This window comes from Ochotona princeps, chromosome 11, assembly GCF_030435755.1.
Source record: "Ochotona princeps isolate mOchPri1 chromosome 11, mOchPri1.hap1, whole genome shotgun sequence".
Classification (NCBI taxonomy): Eukaryota; Metazoa; Chordata; class Mammalia; order Lagomorpha; family Ochotonidae; genus Ochotona; species Ochotona princeps.
Genome location: NC_080842.1, coordinates 72639586 through 72652299, shown reverse-complemented (window position 1 = coordinate 72652299; position 12714 = coordinate 72639586). Strand labels below are relative to the sequence as shown.

The 12714-nt window shown below is 60.4% G+C and overlaps 2 protein-coding genes across 2 annotated transcripts in view; both read left to right on the top strand.

The window, feature by feature from the left end:
- HTT (huntingtin) overlaps nt 1-12714 on the top strand; it is a 358005-nt gene that overhangs the window by 131686 nt on the left and 213605 nt on the right. The gene's annotated exons all lie outside the window — the stretch shown is intronic.
- Nucleotides 9711-12714, top strand: part of RGS12 (regulator of G protein signaling 12) — a 68975-nt gene continuing 65971 nt past the window's right edge. Inside the window, exon 1 of the mRNA XM_058670322.1 lies at nt 9711-9743. The gene's annotated coding sequence lies outside the window, so the exon portion shown is untranslated. The remainder of the gene's footprint in view (nt 9744-12714) is intronic.

Below are 12714 nucleotides of genomic sequence, written 5' to 3'. Positions count from 1 at the left end.
CAGTGCTGATGTGTGCACTGCCCTACACACACACACAGGGCTGATGTGTGCACTGCCTTACACACAGTGCTGATGTGTGCACTGCCCTACACACACACACAGGGCTGATGTGTGCACTGCCTTACACACAGTGCTGATGTGTGCACTGCCCTACACACACACACACACACACTCCTGATGTCCACTCAAGTGCTCACCTGTGTCCTTGGGCCGCAGGGGCCATGGCATTTGTGTTGGCAGGTGGGAGTGTGGGGTGATGATACTGACAGCTGTCGTGGTGCAGCTCTGGGTTCTCAGGTGGGCAGTGACCTCGGTCCACCTGCTGGCACGGACGCCCTCCTCATAGTTGTGTCAGAACCCTTGGCATAGGAGGGGTCTGTGTAAAGCAGGTGGAGCTCTGGAGGGGCTGCCAGGCCCAGGGGTGGGCTCAGACAGAAGCCACTCACCCAGGGCATCCTCCTGAGCTTGTACATGGGCAGGGCCCAAGCTTGCCCCTGGTCCACTTGACCATGTTGGTTGGTTGTCCTGGGCACCTAGGTCGGGAATGTGCAGAGTAGAACTGGCCCAGGGTGCAGCCCACAGGGAGCAGTGTCGTGTGTGCTGTGCTGACCATGGCAAGGACATGGCCAGGCTGGCATGAAGACGAGCCCGGAGAGGGGAGGTGATGGCCATGATCCCACAGGGCCAGCGGAGCCCAGGTGCAGGAGCAGGCACGGCCTGCAGGGGGCGTAGTACCAACAGGCAAGAGGGCAAGAGCGCTCAACTGCCTGTGAGTGACAGTGACAGTGAGTCCACACACAGCCTATGGGGCAGCGTTGGACACCTGAGTCCTTCCGGGTTGGGACGCAGGCACTGGGGTCCCCGGGGCCAGTTCCTGCTCTCTGGACTGCCACTTCCCTTACCTGCCCCAGCCTGGGCAGCTGCTCCTCCAGTGGATGTGTCCACACCCCACCCCATCCCCTCAGGGTGAAGGATGTTTGCAGAGAGGCGCACGTGTGTCTGGGGGCCCAGAGATCCATGCAGGGACTGCTGCGCTGTGGCCACCCTGGGGCACAGCTCACCCTGAGCCAAGGGAGCTCTAGGATGCACTCGTGCCCAAAATCTCAATGCCTGCTCTCATCTGCCCCAGAGGACTCTGAATTCCCGTGCTGTGCTCAGGAGCAGCGTGCGGCTCCCAAGGGTGCAGCTGGCAGTGTGCAATTATCGTTTAATTACAAGGACAAGTCTAATTTCACCATCGTTGGAAATAGCCACGGCAGTTCCAGCCTCGGAGTCTAATGGAATTTTAATGGGCAGCTGCCTAGGTTGTGGCCAAGAATAGCAATGCTGGGCCAAGCAGGTGCTGGCATCCTGTGTGTGAGTGGGGGTCCCTCGGCCCTGCCCAGCCTCACGACCACCCCCACAGGATGGCCAGCCACGCCCAGGATATGGGACTGGCCTGATGTGGGGCCCATCCAGGATCTCCCTTCCTGATAATGCTGCCCAGCCCAGGGCCAGCCTGGCCTCCTGCCCCAAGCATGGCTCAGCATCTTGGACTTGTGGCTTTGCGAGTTGGCCCCAGGACTGGGCCCAAGCCATTGGACCATCCTCTGCTGCTTTCCCGAGTGCACTAGCAGGGAGCTGGGTGGGAAGTGGAGCAGCTGGGACTTGAACCAGTGCCCACATGGGATGCAGGTGCTGCAGGCAGAGAATTGGCTTGCTACACCATAGCACCAGCCTTGAGTGGTCTCTTGAGCAGTAAAAGGTTTTGTGGCTGAGGAAGTCACAACTGTTGTGAGAATTTTTAGTATCCTGAGGAATCCTAGTGCAGGTTGGGGGCCTTATTTTCTGTGGGGGATTCTAGAAGGCAGGCTTGCATGGGGATCTGTGTTTCACTCCCACGTTTTGGCCTTTGCACTGACCCTGTAAACCCACACTTGCACAGCACAGTTCCTCAGATGCGGCCATGCAGAAACCCACAGGCACTGCAGCTCCACAGTCAGGCCTGAGCCTCCAGCAAGGGGCCACAGAGACTCCCCTCCCCCTGCCTGCGGGGCCTCAGGACTCTGCCCTCCACTGGAAGAGTGCCCAGTGTCCTGCTCAACTCCCCAGGAATGGCCGTGTGGGTGCATGTGCAGACAGCCCAGGGCGTGGAGCTTGCCTGCTGACACCCACACCAGGAGCAGGCACCAGGAGCAGGTGCGCCAGGAGCAGGTGCGGGTGCTGCCTCAGCCAGGGCAGCCCTCCCTTGCTCTCTGCACTGTTATTCGTCACCTGTGGGTGACAACACACAAGCCTGGGTCCCCCAGTCCCGGGGTGGCAGCCCCTGGTGAGAGAGCTGTGAGTTCCATCTCTCTGTTCCTCTCTGTTCCCCTCTTTTGCTCTTTCCCTCTCTCTATCTCGGTCTCTCTCTCTCTAACTCTGACACACAAGCCACTGTGTGTGTGCCTGGCTTGCCCGCCGCCTGCTGATGCCCTGACGGGTCCTGGCAGCTGCTGCTGCTGCCTTTGCTCCCCAATGGGGTGCTCACTTCCTCTCGAACTTGTCCGCATGTCTGCGCTGACGTGCATCGTTGTATGTCTGTACCTTTTTCATGTGTCTCTGTGTGCCTGTCTGTGTGTGTGCCTGTCTCTCTGTGTGTGTCTGTGTGTGTGTGTGTGTGTCTGTCTCTCTGTGTGTGTGCCTCTGTGTGTGTGTCTGTGTGTGTGTCTGGGTGTGTGTGCCTGTCTGTGCGTATGTTTGTGTGCCTGTCTGTGTGTCTGGGTGTGTGTGCCTGTCTGTGTGTCTGGGTGTGTGTGCATGTCTGTGCGTATGTTTGTGTGCCTGTCTGTGTGTCTGGGTGTGTGCCTGTCTGTGCGTGTGCCTGTCTGTGTGTCTGGGTGTGTGTGCCTGTCTGTTTGTCTGGGTGTGTGTGCCTGTCTGTGTGTCTGGGTGTTTGTGCCTGTCTGTGCGTGTGTTTGTGTGTGTGCCTGTGTGTCTGGGTATCTGCCTGTCTGTGCGTGTGTTTGTGTGTGTGTCTGGGTGTCTGGGTGTGTGTGCCTGTCTGTGCATGTGTTTGTGTGTGTGTCTGGGTGTCTGCCTGTCTGTGCGTGTGTTTGTGTGTGTATCTGGGTGTCTGGGTGTGTGCCTGTCTGTGTGTGTGTTTGTGTGCCTGTCTCTCTGTGTGTGTCTGTGTGTCTGCCTTCCTCTGTGTGTCTGTGTGTATCTATGTGTGTGTGTGCCTGTCTGTGTGTCTGGGTGTGTGTGCCTGTCTGCGTGTGTTTGTGTGGGTGTCTGGGTGTCTGGGTGTGTGCCTGTCTGTGCGTGTGTTTGTGTGTGTGCCTGTGTGCCTGTCTGTGTGTCTGTGTGTGTGCCTGTCTCTCTGTGTGTGTCTGTGTGTATCTATGTGTGTGTGTGCCTGTCTGTGTGTCTGTGTGTGTGCCTGTCTCTCTGTGTGTGTCTGTGTGTCTGCCTTCCTCTGTGTGTCTGTGTGTATCTATGTGTGTGTCTGTGTGCCTGTCTGTGTGTCTGGGTGTGTGTGCCTGTCTGTGCTTGTGTTTGTGTGTGTGTCTCTGTGTGTCTGTCTTCCTCTGTGTGCTCTCACACCTGTGACAACACTGCAGGTTCGTGGTGATGTTGTTCCTGGTCCTAATGGCAAACTGATGGTGCTCACTGTAGGTGTTTTTGTTTTCATGGTTTATTTATTTATTTGAAAGGCAAAGTGACAGAGAGAGAGTTCTTCCCTTGCTGGTCACTCCCCGGAGGTAGACACAGCCAGGGCTGGGCCAGAACAGAGGTCCCGCTGCCTCCCCCACAGCGGCTGGGAGGTGCACCCCTCTGCCGCCCCCACACATTAGCGGGGGGTACTCAGAAGTCTGCCCGTTTCCTCAAGTGGTTGTTAGGAGAAATTTCAGTCATTTGGAAAAATGGGTAGAATTGATGGTGATCAAAAACATACTTATTAGCGCTTTAGGAAACTTTGCTTAACACATATCCGCCCATTTACCTCTCATTTCATCTCATCTGTTTTTAAAGGTTTGTTTATTTCAAAGGCAGACTTAGAGATGAAGAGATCTTCCGTTTGCTTGCGTCCCTGGTTCACTCTGCAGATGACCACAGTGCCCAGAGCTGAGCCACCTGTGCCAGGAGTACCTTCCAGGTCTCCCACGTGGGTGCAGGCACCAAGCACGGGGCCGTCCTTCGCGGCTTTCGCAGGTGCGTGGCCAGGGAGCTGGCTGGGAAGGCGAGCAGCCAGACACCCACTGGTGCCCGCACGGGATCCTGGTGCTGCTGGCTGTCTGTGTTACTGTGGGAATCTGTCTTCAGCTGGCCTGAAACTTTCTTTCACAATGCGCAGCAGCCTCACCATGCATTTGAAATTTCAGTTAATTATAGGGCTAATGTTCTGATATTGTTTTCAATGTTGTTTTTAGAGTTGCATTTCTCTTCACAAATAACCCATCTCTTTATCATTGTAGGGATGCTATCTGTAAATTCTTTCACATACAGCTTTAAAAAAAATATTTCTTTATTTGAAAGGCACTCATAAAGAGGGGAGAGAGAAAATGAGAGAGCTCTTGAGTGTGCAGGCTGTGGCCAGGTCTTGGGGCCCTCCTCCCTCACCATGCCAGGCTGGGTGGCAGGGGTGGCTCAGGTCCTTGCAGATGTGTGGCGACAGGGGATTGGGCTCCGTCATGCAGTTCTCTCCACATGCCTCAGCCACCAGTTCCCTCCCAAGCGACAGAACTGTAGGGCAGCCTGGCTTTCCCAGACAGCGAGCAATGGCTGTCAGGGTCACCCACCCACAGGTGGCCAGTGGCATGTGCCCACCCAGCAGTGCGCTGTTACCTGAGCGCCCTTGCCCCACCCAGGCCTGGCAGAGTTCTGTGCAGCTGTGCCAGAAGACTCCTTGTACTTTGCAAGCATGAGTGAAGTTACCAGAGCTTTGTTTAGTGGCTTTGGAAGACAGTCCAGGGAAGCCACAAGGTCAGACATTGTACCATCCCTGCGGCACACGACGAGGCCTGCGAGCCACTCTTGGGCCGGACACCCAGAGGCCCAGGTTGGGAACAGCCCACAGCTCGAATTCGTGCAGGGAGAGTGGCTGTGAGGTTGCAGGGGTGGAGATGTGCAATGTCTGACCTTGTGGCTTTTCACAGAGTCCCAATGGGGGTCGACCAGATGCTGTGGAAGCAGTGAGTTCTGATGTCTGATACCTGGAAGAAGCTCCTGGCTCCTGGCTTTGGATCGACTCAGCTCCAGCCATTGTGGCCACTTGGGGAGGGAACCAACAATGGAGGATCCTTCTATTTCTCCTCCTCTCTGGAACTCCGCCTTTCCAATAAAATCAACCAAACAATCTTAGAAGACACATTCACCTGAGATTTGCAAGGATTCAGCAACAGCCAGCCACTGAGGTGGAGTCCTGAGCCAGCATTCCAGCGTGCTGGGCAAGCCTGTGGCACAGTCTGCCCTGACCCCCGTGGGCGTCTGAGGCCCTCACCCACCAGGGCTTCCCCTGTGGAAACTGCTGGGGCAGTCATGGCCACGTCTGCCTTGCGCGACTGAAGCCAGGGCGTGCCTGCGTGGAGAGGCGGCTGGCCCCCCGCCCCATTGTGTGAAGCCAGTAGGGAGACGTCGTCTGGGGGTGTCTGGCGTACCCACGCTGAGTCACACTGACCTGCGCTTCTGCTCGTCCCAGCCTGTCCTGGTCACACAGCCATGTATTGTCCCTCTGGAGTGACGAGCGGGGGCCGCCTCTCCACGTGCCTGCTGCACAGTTGTTCTCACTGTGGAGGACAGGCTGTCTTGGCTGGTGTCCTTCCGTTGGTGACCTTACAGGCGTCCGGGGAGCAGTGTGGGGTATCTCCGTGTGAGCCCTTCCTCTTCGGAGGAGAGTACTAGGCCAGTCTGAAGCCAGGAACCAGAAGTTTCCTCGATGGCTTCCAGGGGAAAGCAGGGCCATCCTCTCTTGCTTTCCTAGAGCGTAAGTAGGGAACTGGATGGGAAATGGAGCAGCTAGGAACTGGCTCCCATAAGGAATGCTGCTGCGTCATGTTGGGGATTAGCTGCTGCCTCACTGGCTCCTTGACTGCTCCTTCTTTATGCATACCTTTTTACTGTATTGTTGATGTTGTTGACCTAGTTGAGAGAGGTGCATGCCCGTGTGGGCCTCCAGTTAGGGTGGGGAGGGTCAGATATGGAGGGAGGTGGGTGGGATAGACACTTTCCTCTGTTCTGTGTCCTCTGGGGGAGGATGAGGGGGCCACTCCTTGCTGTCAAACCACACCAACACCTGGGGCTGGGGGACAGTGGTTTGATGACGCCTTAGAGACCCTGGTGTGGGAAGAGTGTCCCGAGGGTGTTGCTTGAGTGGTTTGGATAGCTCTGAGACGTTATCAGCTTTGTTGCACCAGGACTGAGAAAATCTTTCAAGGTCTGTTTGCTGACCAAGTCCACCTTAGTGCAAAGCTTGGCCAGGAGAGCTGTCCAACCTGTTCTGCTTTCCATCCTCTGACGAGGGGCTCGTTGTCCCCTGCTGGCCAGGTGACCTGGCCGTCACGTTCCCGTGTGCATCTAGACATGCTGTCCGTTGCACAGACATCAGCAGCTGAGGCGGCCCAACACATGCACTCCAAGGTCAGACCACATATGTTGTTATTGTCCTGTGGCCGGGGTTTGAGTTCAGCTCTCCAGTTGGGGAGTCCCCTAAGAAACCTTGCCTGGGGTGACCTCAGACCCGACTGCGTGCCAGCTAGTGCAGGGTCAGGTTTGGTCTGTTACCTGCACCAGCCAGTTCACGTAGTGGATCAGCTGCCTGGTCAACTCTGCCCTCAGCCCCGTAACTCACACAAACCAACACACTCTGCGCAGCCCAGCCTGCATGGCAGTGTGTGCTGTGGCCCCCAATAGCCTCCTGTTCGGGTTTTCACACCCATGGTGTTGTGGCTTAGCTGTGGCTTAGCTCAGCCTGCCTGCTCCCAGACCCAGCCCACCTGGGCCAAGGGGCAGCCTTGGGGCCTCCTCCTCCTCCCTTTGAAAGGCAGAGTAACAGAGAAAGGGAGAGACAGAGCGTCCATCCACTGGTTCATACCCCAGACAGCCACAAGGGTCCGGGAGGTAGGGCAGAGTCTGTCTTGGGGAGTGACCGCTACTACCCCCCATGGGCCTGCTGTCGCCTCCCCGCCACCCCAGTCCCAGACCCTCTCACTGCACCCAGGAACCCTGGACCCCTCTGCTGCCAGCCCAAAGCAGGGACGAGCAGAATGCTGGAGGAGGGGTCCCCTGCTGCCCTGACACCCTGGTTGTCTGGACTGACTTCCTCTGGCTGCCCTTTGCGCCCTAGGTCCCACCCACCAGGGAGACTTGGGCATGAAAGGGCAGAGGGAGGAAGACTGGCTGCTTGTGCCTCTGTCCCCTTTCCTCTGGAAGCTTAGAGAGCTGGAGAGCTGCTCCTGTCGCCTGCTGGCCGTGGGAGGGCTCCTCAGTTGACTCCATCTGCATCCTCTAGGGACCCAGGCACCCTCAGGACAGCGGGCAGGGGTTCCAGAGAGCACAGAGGAGCAGCACTGGAGGCAGCACAAGGAACCAGTGGAGATTCCTCAGGGGTCCTCCTGGTGTTCCTGAAGGCAGAAGCTCTGGACACATCTAAAGGGAAGCTGGGAACGCTAGGTGGGGAGCTGAGCTCTTGTCTCAGTCACCAACAAGGGCTGTGGTACTTGCAGGTGTACTCCCCAGGAGCACTCCCCAGGAGCACTCCCCAGGAACACTCCCACAGGAGCACTCCCCAGGGACACTCCCCAGGAGCACTCCCCAGGAGCACTCCCCAGGGACACTCCCCAGGAGCACTCCCCAGGAGCACTCCCCAGGGACACTCCCCAGGAGCACTCCCCAGGGACACTCCCCAGGAGCACTCCCCAGGAGCACTCCCCAGGGACACTCCCCAGGAGCACTCCCCAGGGACACTCCCACAGGAGCACTCCCCAGGGACACTCTCCAGGGACACTCCCCAGGGACACTCCCCAGGGACACTCCCCAGGAGCACTCCCCAGGGACACTCCCCAGGGACACTCCCACAGGAGCACTCCCGAGGAGCACTCCCCAGGAGCACTCCCCAGGGACACTCCCACAGGAGCACTCCCCAGGGACACTCCCCAGGAGCACTCCCCAGGGACACTCCCCAGGGACACTCCCACAGGAGCACTCCCGAGGAGCACTCCCCAGGAGCACTCCCCAGGGACACTCCCACAGGAGCACTCCCCAGGGACACTCCCCAGGAGCACTCCCCAGGGACACTCCCACAGGAGTACTCCCCAGGGACACTCCCCAGGGACACTCCCACAGGAGCACTCCCCAGGGACACTCCCACAGGAGCACTCCCGAGGAGCACTCCCCAGGAGCACTCCCCAGGGACACTCCCCAGGAGCACTCCCCAGGGACACTCCCACAGGAGCACTCCCCAGGGACACTCCCCAGGAGCACTCCCCAGGGACACTCCCCAGGGACACTCCCACAGGAGCACTCCCCAGGGACACTCCCCAGGAGCACTCCCCAGGAGCACTCCCCAGGGACACTCCCACAGGAGCACTCCCCAGGAGCACTCCCCAGGGACACTCCCCAGGAGCACTCCCCAGGAACACTCCCACAGGAGCACTCCCACAGGGACACTCCCACAGGGACATTCCCCAGGGACACTCCCACAGGAGCACTCCCACAGGAGCACTCCCCAGGAGCACTCCCCAGGGACACTCCCACAGGAGCACTCCCCAGGAGCACTCCCCAGGAACACTCCCCAGGGACACTCTCCAGGGACACTCCCCAGGAACACTCCCACAGGAGCACTCCCCAGGAACACTCCCCAGGGACACTCCCCAGGGACATTCCCCAGGGACACTCCCACAGGAGCACTCCCACATGGGCACTCCCCAACAGCACTCTCCAGGTGCAATAGCCGGGTACATACCCCAGGTATGCTTTTTAAAAATTATTTTTATTGGAAAGGCAGATATACAGAGAGAAGGAGAAACAGATCTTCCATCTGTTGGTTCACTCTGCAAGCGGCCACAAGGGCTGGAGTCAGGAGCCAGGAGCCAGGAGCCTCTTCCGGGTCTCCCACGCAGGTGCAGGGTCCCAAGGCTTTGGGCCGTCCTCGACTGCATTCCCAGGCCACAGGCAGGGAGCTGGGTGGGGAGTGGGGCTGCCGGACATGAATCAGCTTGCATATGGGATCCCAGCACGTGCAAGGCAAGGACTTTGGTCTCTAGGCTGCTGCGCTGGGCCCAGGTACTCTTCTGAAAGTCGCCCCTCCACCGGCCGCCTGTGGTCATGGACTCCAGCTGGCTGAGGAAGAATCAAGCTTTCCATGCTGCTTCACTCTGCACAAAACCAGGAGAATCCAGCGCCCTGACCTGGGACTCCTGCAGAGGGAGCAGGAGGCTTGGGCAGGGCTCCGGTCCTCACTAGCCGGAGGTCCCGCCCAGACCGGGGCCACAGGCCCGCCTCTTCGCCTGCCCTTCCCGTTGGAAGTCTGACCGCCCAGGCCGGAGGCGCAGGCCCTGGCCGGGTCCACCGACTGACGGGCTGTCCAGACTTGCTCCCGCCTCCCGCCCTGCAGGCCCCGCCCCTGGACACGCCCCCGCCGGAGCTCCGCCCAGCCCTGCCCGGGGCACGCCCCGCCGGAGCTCCGCCCACCCCTGCCCTGGACACGCCCCTCCAGGCCCCGCCCCTCCGCCCGGCCCGGCGGCGGCCCCGGCGACCGTTGGCGCGGGAGCGAGCGGCGCGGCCCGGTAGGTGCGGGCGGCGGGCGGCGGGCGGCGGGCGGCGGGCGGCGGGCGGCGGGCGGCGGGCGGCGGGCGGCGGGCAGCCGGAGGGCCGGCGCCGCCTCCGAGCTTGCTTTCTTCAGGGGCCGCGCGCTCGCGCCCCGCCCCGGGCCCGCCCGGCTCCTCGGCCCGGCGCGGTGGGGGCGTCTCCGCGGGGCCTTTTGTTCGAGGCCCGACTCGGGCCGGTGGGCGGGCTGCCCTGGCCGGCCTGGCGCTGGGCACCGTCGGCGGACCGCGGCCTCTGCGGCCAGGGTGTGGGCTCGGTGTAGCTGGGGTGGAGTGTAGACGAGTTATCTGAGTGTAGACAAGTTAGCAGGGCGTCCACACAGCGTTCTAGGGCTGTGCGTGGCAGTGGGCCTCTAGCTGTCAGTACTGTCCCCTGGCCCGGGCGGCCACTCTGTCTTGTGGAGGCAGCTCGGGTGGTACTGGGCACTGTTGAGTGGCCATGCAGTGAGGGCTCACCAGGAGTTGGGGCTGGTCATGTGGAGCGTGACAGGCGGCTGTCACCTTGAGTTCTGGGACCCTGGCTTCAGGGGTTCACTCAGGGGACCCAGCCTGGTGCCTGTGGAGACTTGGTGGCCAGGGACAGCACTGTGACTCGCCCCGTTGGAGGGCCATGTGACTGGCAGCACTGAGGGCTGAGGCCGGGGCCTGGCACCCAGGGCTGCATCTGCCAGGCCGGCAGGGCTGCGGGGGGCTGCGGGGGGCTGCGGGAGGCCGCGGGGGGCCGTGTGGCAGCACACTGCGGGATGGGGCTCAGGGCTGGCTTCTTGTCCCCACTGGAGGGGACCTCCAGGTAGGAGCTGCTGGCCGGCAGAGAGGAGTTCGGAGGGCTGGGGACACAGTGATCCCTGGGGGTTGTGTGTGACTTTCAAAGGGCTGCTGGGGGAGTCTGGTGCTGGACTGGAGGACAGGGCAGCCCTCCCATCCCCAGCGGACGGCCCCTGGAGTGCTGTTTCTATTGGCTTAATTTTTCCTTGTTAAGATTTATTCATTTGAAAGAGTTAGGAGGAGAGAACGATCGTCCACTTCCGGGTTCACACTGCACGTGTTGATCCAGGGCTGACTCAGGCCGAGCTGGAGCCAAGAACTGTATCCCGTGTGGGTACTGGGGCCCAAAGCCCTGGTCTGTCCTCGCTGCTTTCCCAGGCCACAAGCAGGGAGCTGGATCAGGAGTGAAGCAGCTGGGCCCTGAACTGGCGGCCTGCGGGATACTGATGTTGCAGGCAGTGGCTTTATCCACTAAGCCACCACCTGCCCTGTCCATTAGCGTTTGACATAGAGGTAAGCCCTGCAGGAGGCACCTCTGGGTGTGACCGGCACGAGGGTGTGAGCCCCATTGGTGCTGCAGTGACAGCTCAGCCCAGCCTTTTCAGGCCAGGGCACGGAAGCCAGGCGTGTTAGCCAGGTGGGCCCCATCAGCTCTGGCGGGGCTGCGCGTGCGCCACCTCTAGAGGGCTTTCCTAAGCCACCTTGAGCTGCACACACCTTGCTGTGCCTCCAGTTGCGCTGCATGGGAGCCCTGAGTACAGTGGGTGTGCAGCTCCCAGGCTTGGCTGGGCATTGCCAGGCTGAGGGGAGGAGGCAGATGTGGACATGGGCAGGAGATGTGTCTGCTGCCACCGGGCCTGGTACAGAGTCTCCAGGCTGGAGCAAAGCGGTGTGGCTAGGGGCGGGGGGCTCAGCAGGTCAGAGACCGCTGTGCAGTTCCTGAAACCTGCTTTGCTGGGCAAGTTGTCCTTTAGCTGAAATTTCAGTTTCACTAAACATTCTGTAAAGTTTTGCTTGCTAATCCCTTGGCTCTGTTTAGAGCCTCACTCTGAGGTGGGTTCAAACCCACAGACACCTGTGGCGCTGGAAAGGGACACCACATACTGCAGTCCACACAGCCAACCACCCGCTGGCCACCAGCCAGCCCTGTCATGGCTGAGTGGGCCGGGCTGCGCTGGGCTGGGCGGCTGCCCTATCGTAGGTTAGCTGGGCACCTCTATATGTGAGCCGTGTCCCCAGTTACTGCTGTTTGGCCATCTTGGCATCATGGCCAGAGTGTAGACAGTGCAGTGTGGAAGGAGCTAGTGGAGTGTAGATGAGTTGGCAGGGTGTGGACGAGGTGCTCACCACCTCTCTGTTGCCTCTGATGGGCAGCGGGTGCTCTGTCCTGTGGCTCTGCGTGGTGCCCAGGGCACAGCACTAGATGCCCTGAAGCCTGGGCTGTGGTCTGCGCATGAGGCATGGGGGGTCTTGGTAGGGAGAGCTGCCAGGGGAGCACGGCGGTGCCTGGTCAGTGTCCCCATGCAGCTGGAGGTTGGCCATCCCTGTGGACTGCCACGAAGGCTGCCAGACTGCACCTGAGGGAGTGAAGGAGCACAGGAACAAGACACACAGGCCGTGGGAACGTGGTCTGTGAGCGTGGGAACGAGATGACGTGGCCGTGGGGGTGTGGTCTGTGAGTGTGGGAACGAGATGACGTGGCCGTGGGGACGTGGTCTGTGAGTGCCACCATGGGCGGGGGCCAGCAGGCAAGGCTGTCCCAGGGAGCAGGGTGGGCTGAACTAGGAAAGTGGTGGTGGCCTTAGTGAGTGAGCTGGCTGCGTGGGGACTCTGCTGGCTGACAGCTCTCGGGCCCGCAGGGCTGCCCCGTCCCTGTCTTCTCTCCACTGCCTCCTCCCCTGCTGGGGTCCTGGTACCAGCTCTGCACCCGTGCTCACTGCTCTGTGTCCAAAGCTGGGAGCCATGAGTTCCTGTGTGGGAAGGATATGTGTGTGCAGAGGACCCTTGGGGTTAGTGCCTGGGGTGTGGGAGGCACAGCCTGTGTCGGGAGGGAGTCCCCTCCTGGATGCACCCACGAGGCAGACCTGAGTGTCACACTGGGGTCTTGGTGGAGTACATTGGCCCTCCGCCTGCAGTGCTGGCGGCCTAAGTGCTGCTGATCTGTGTC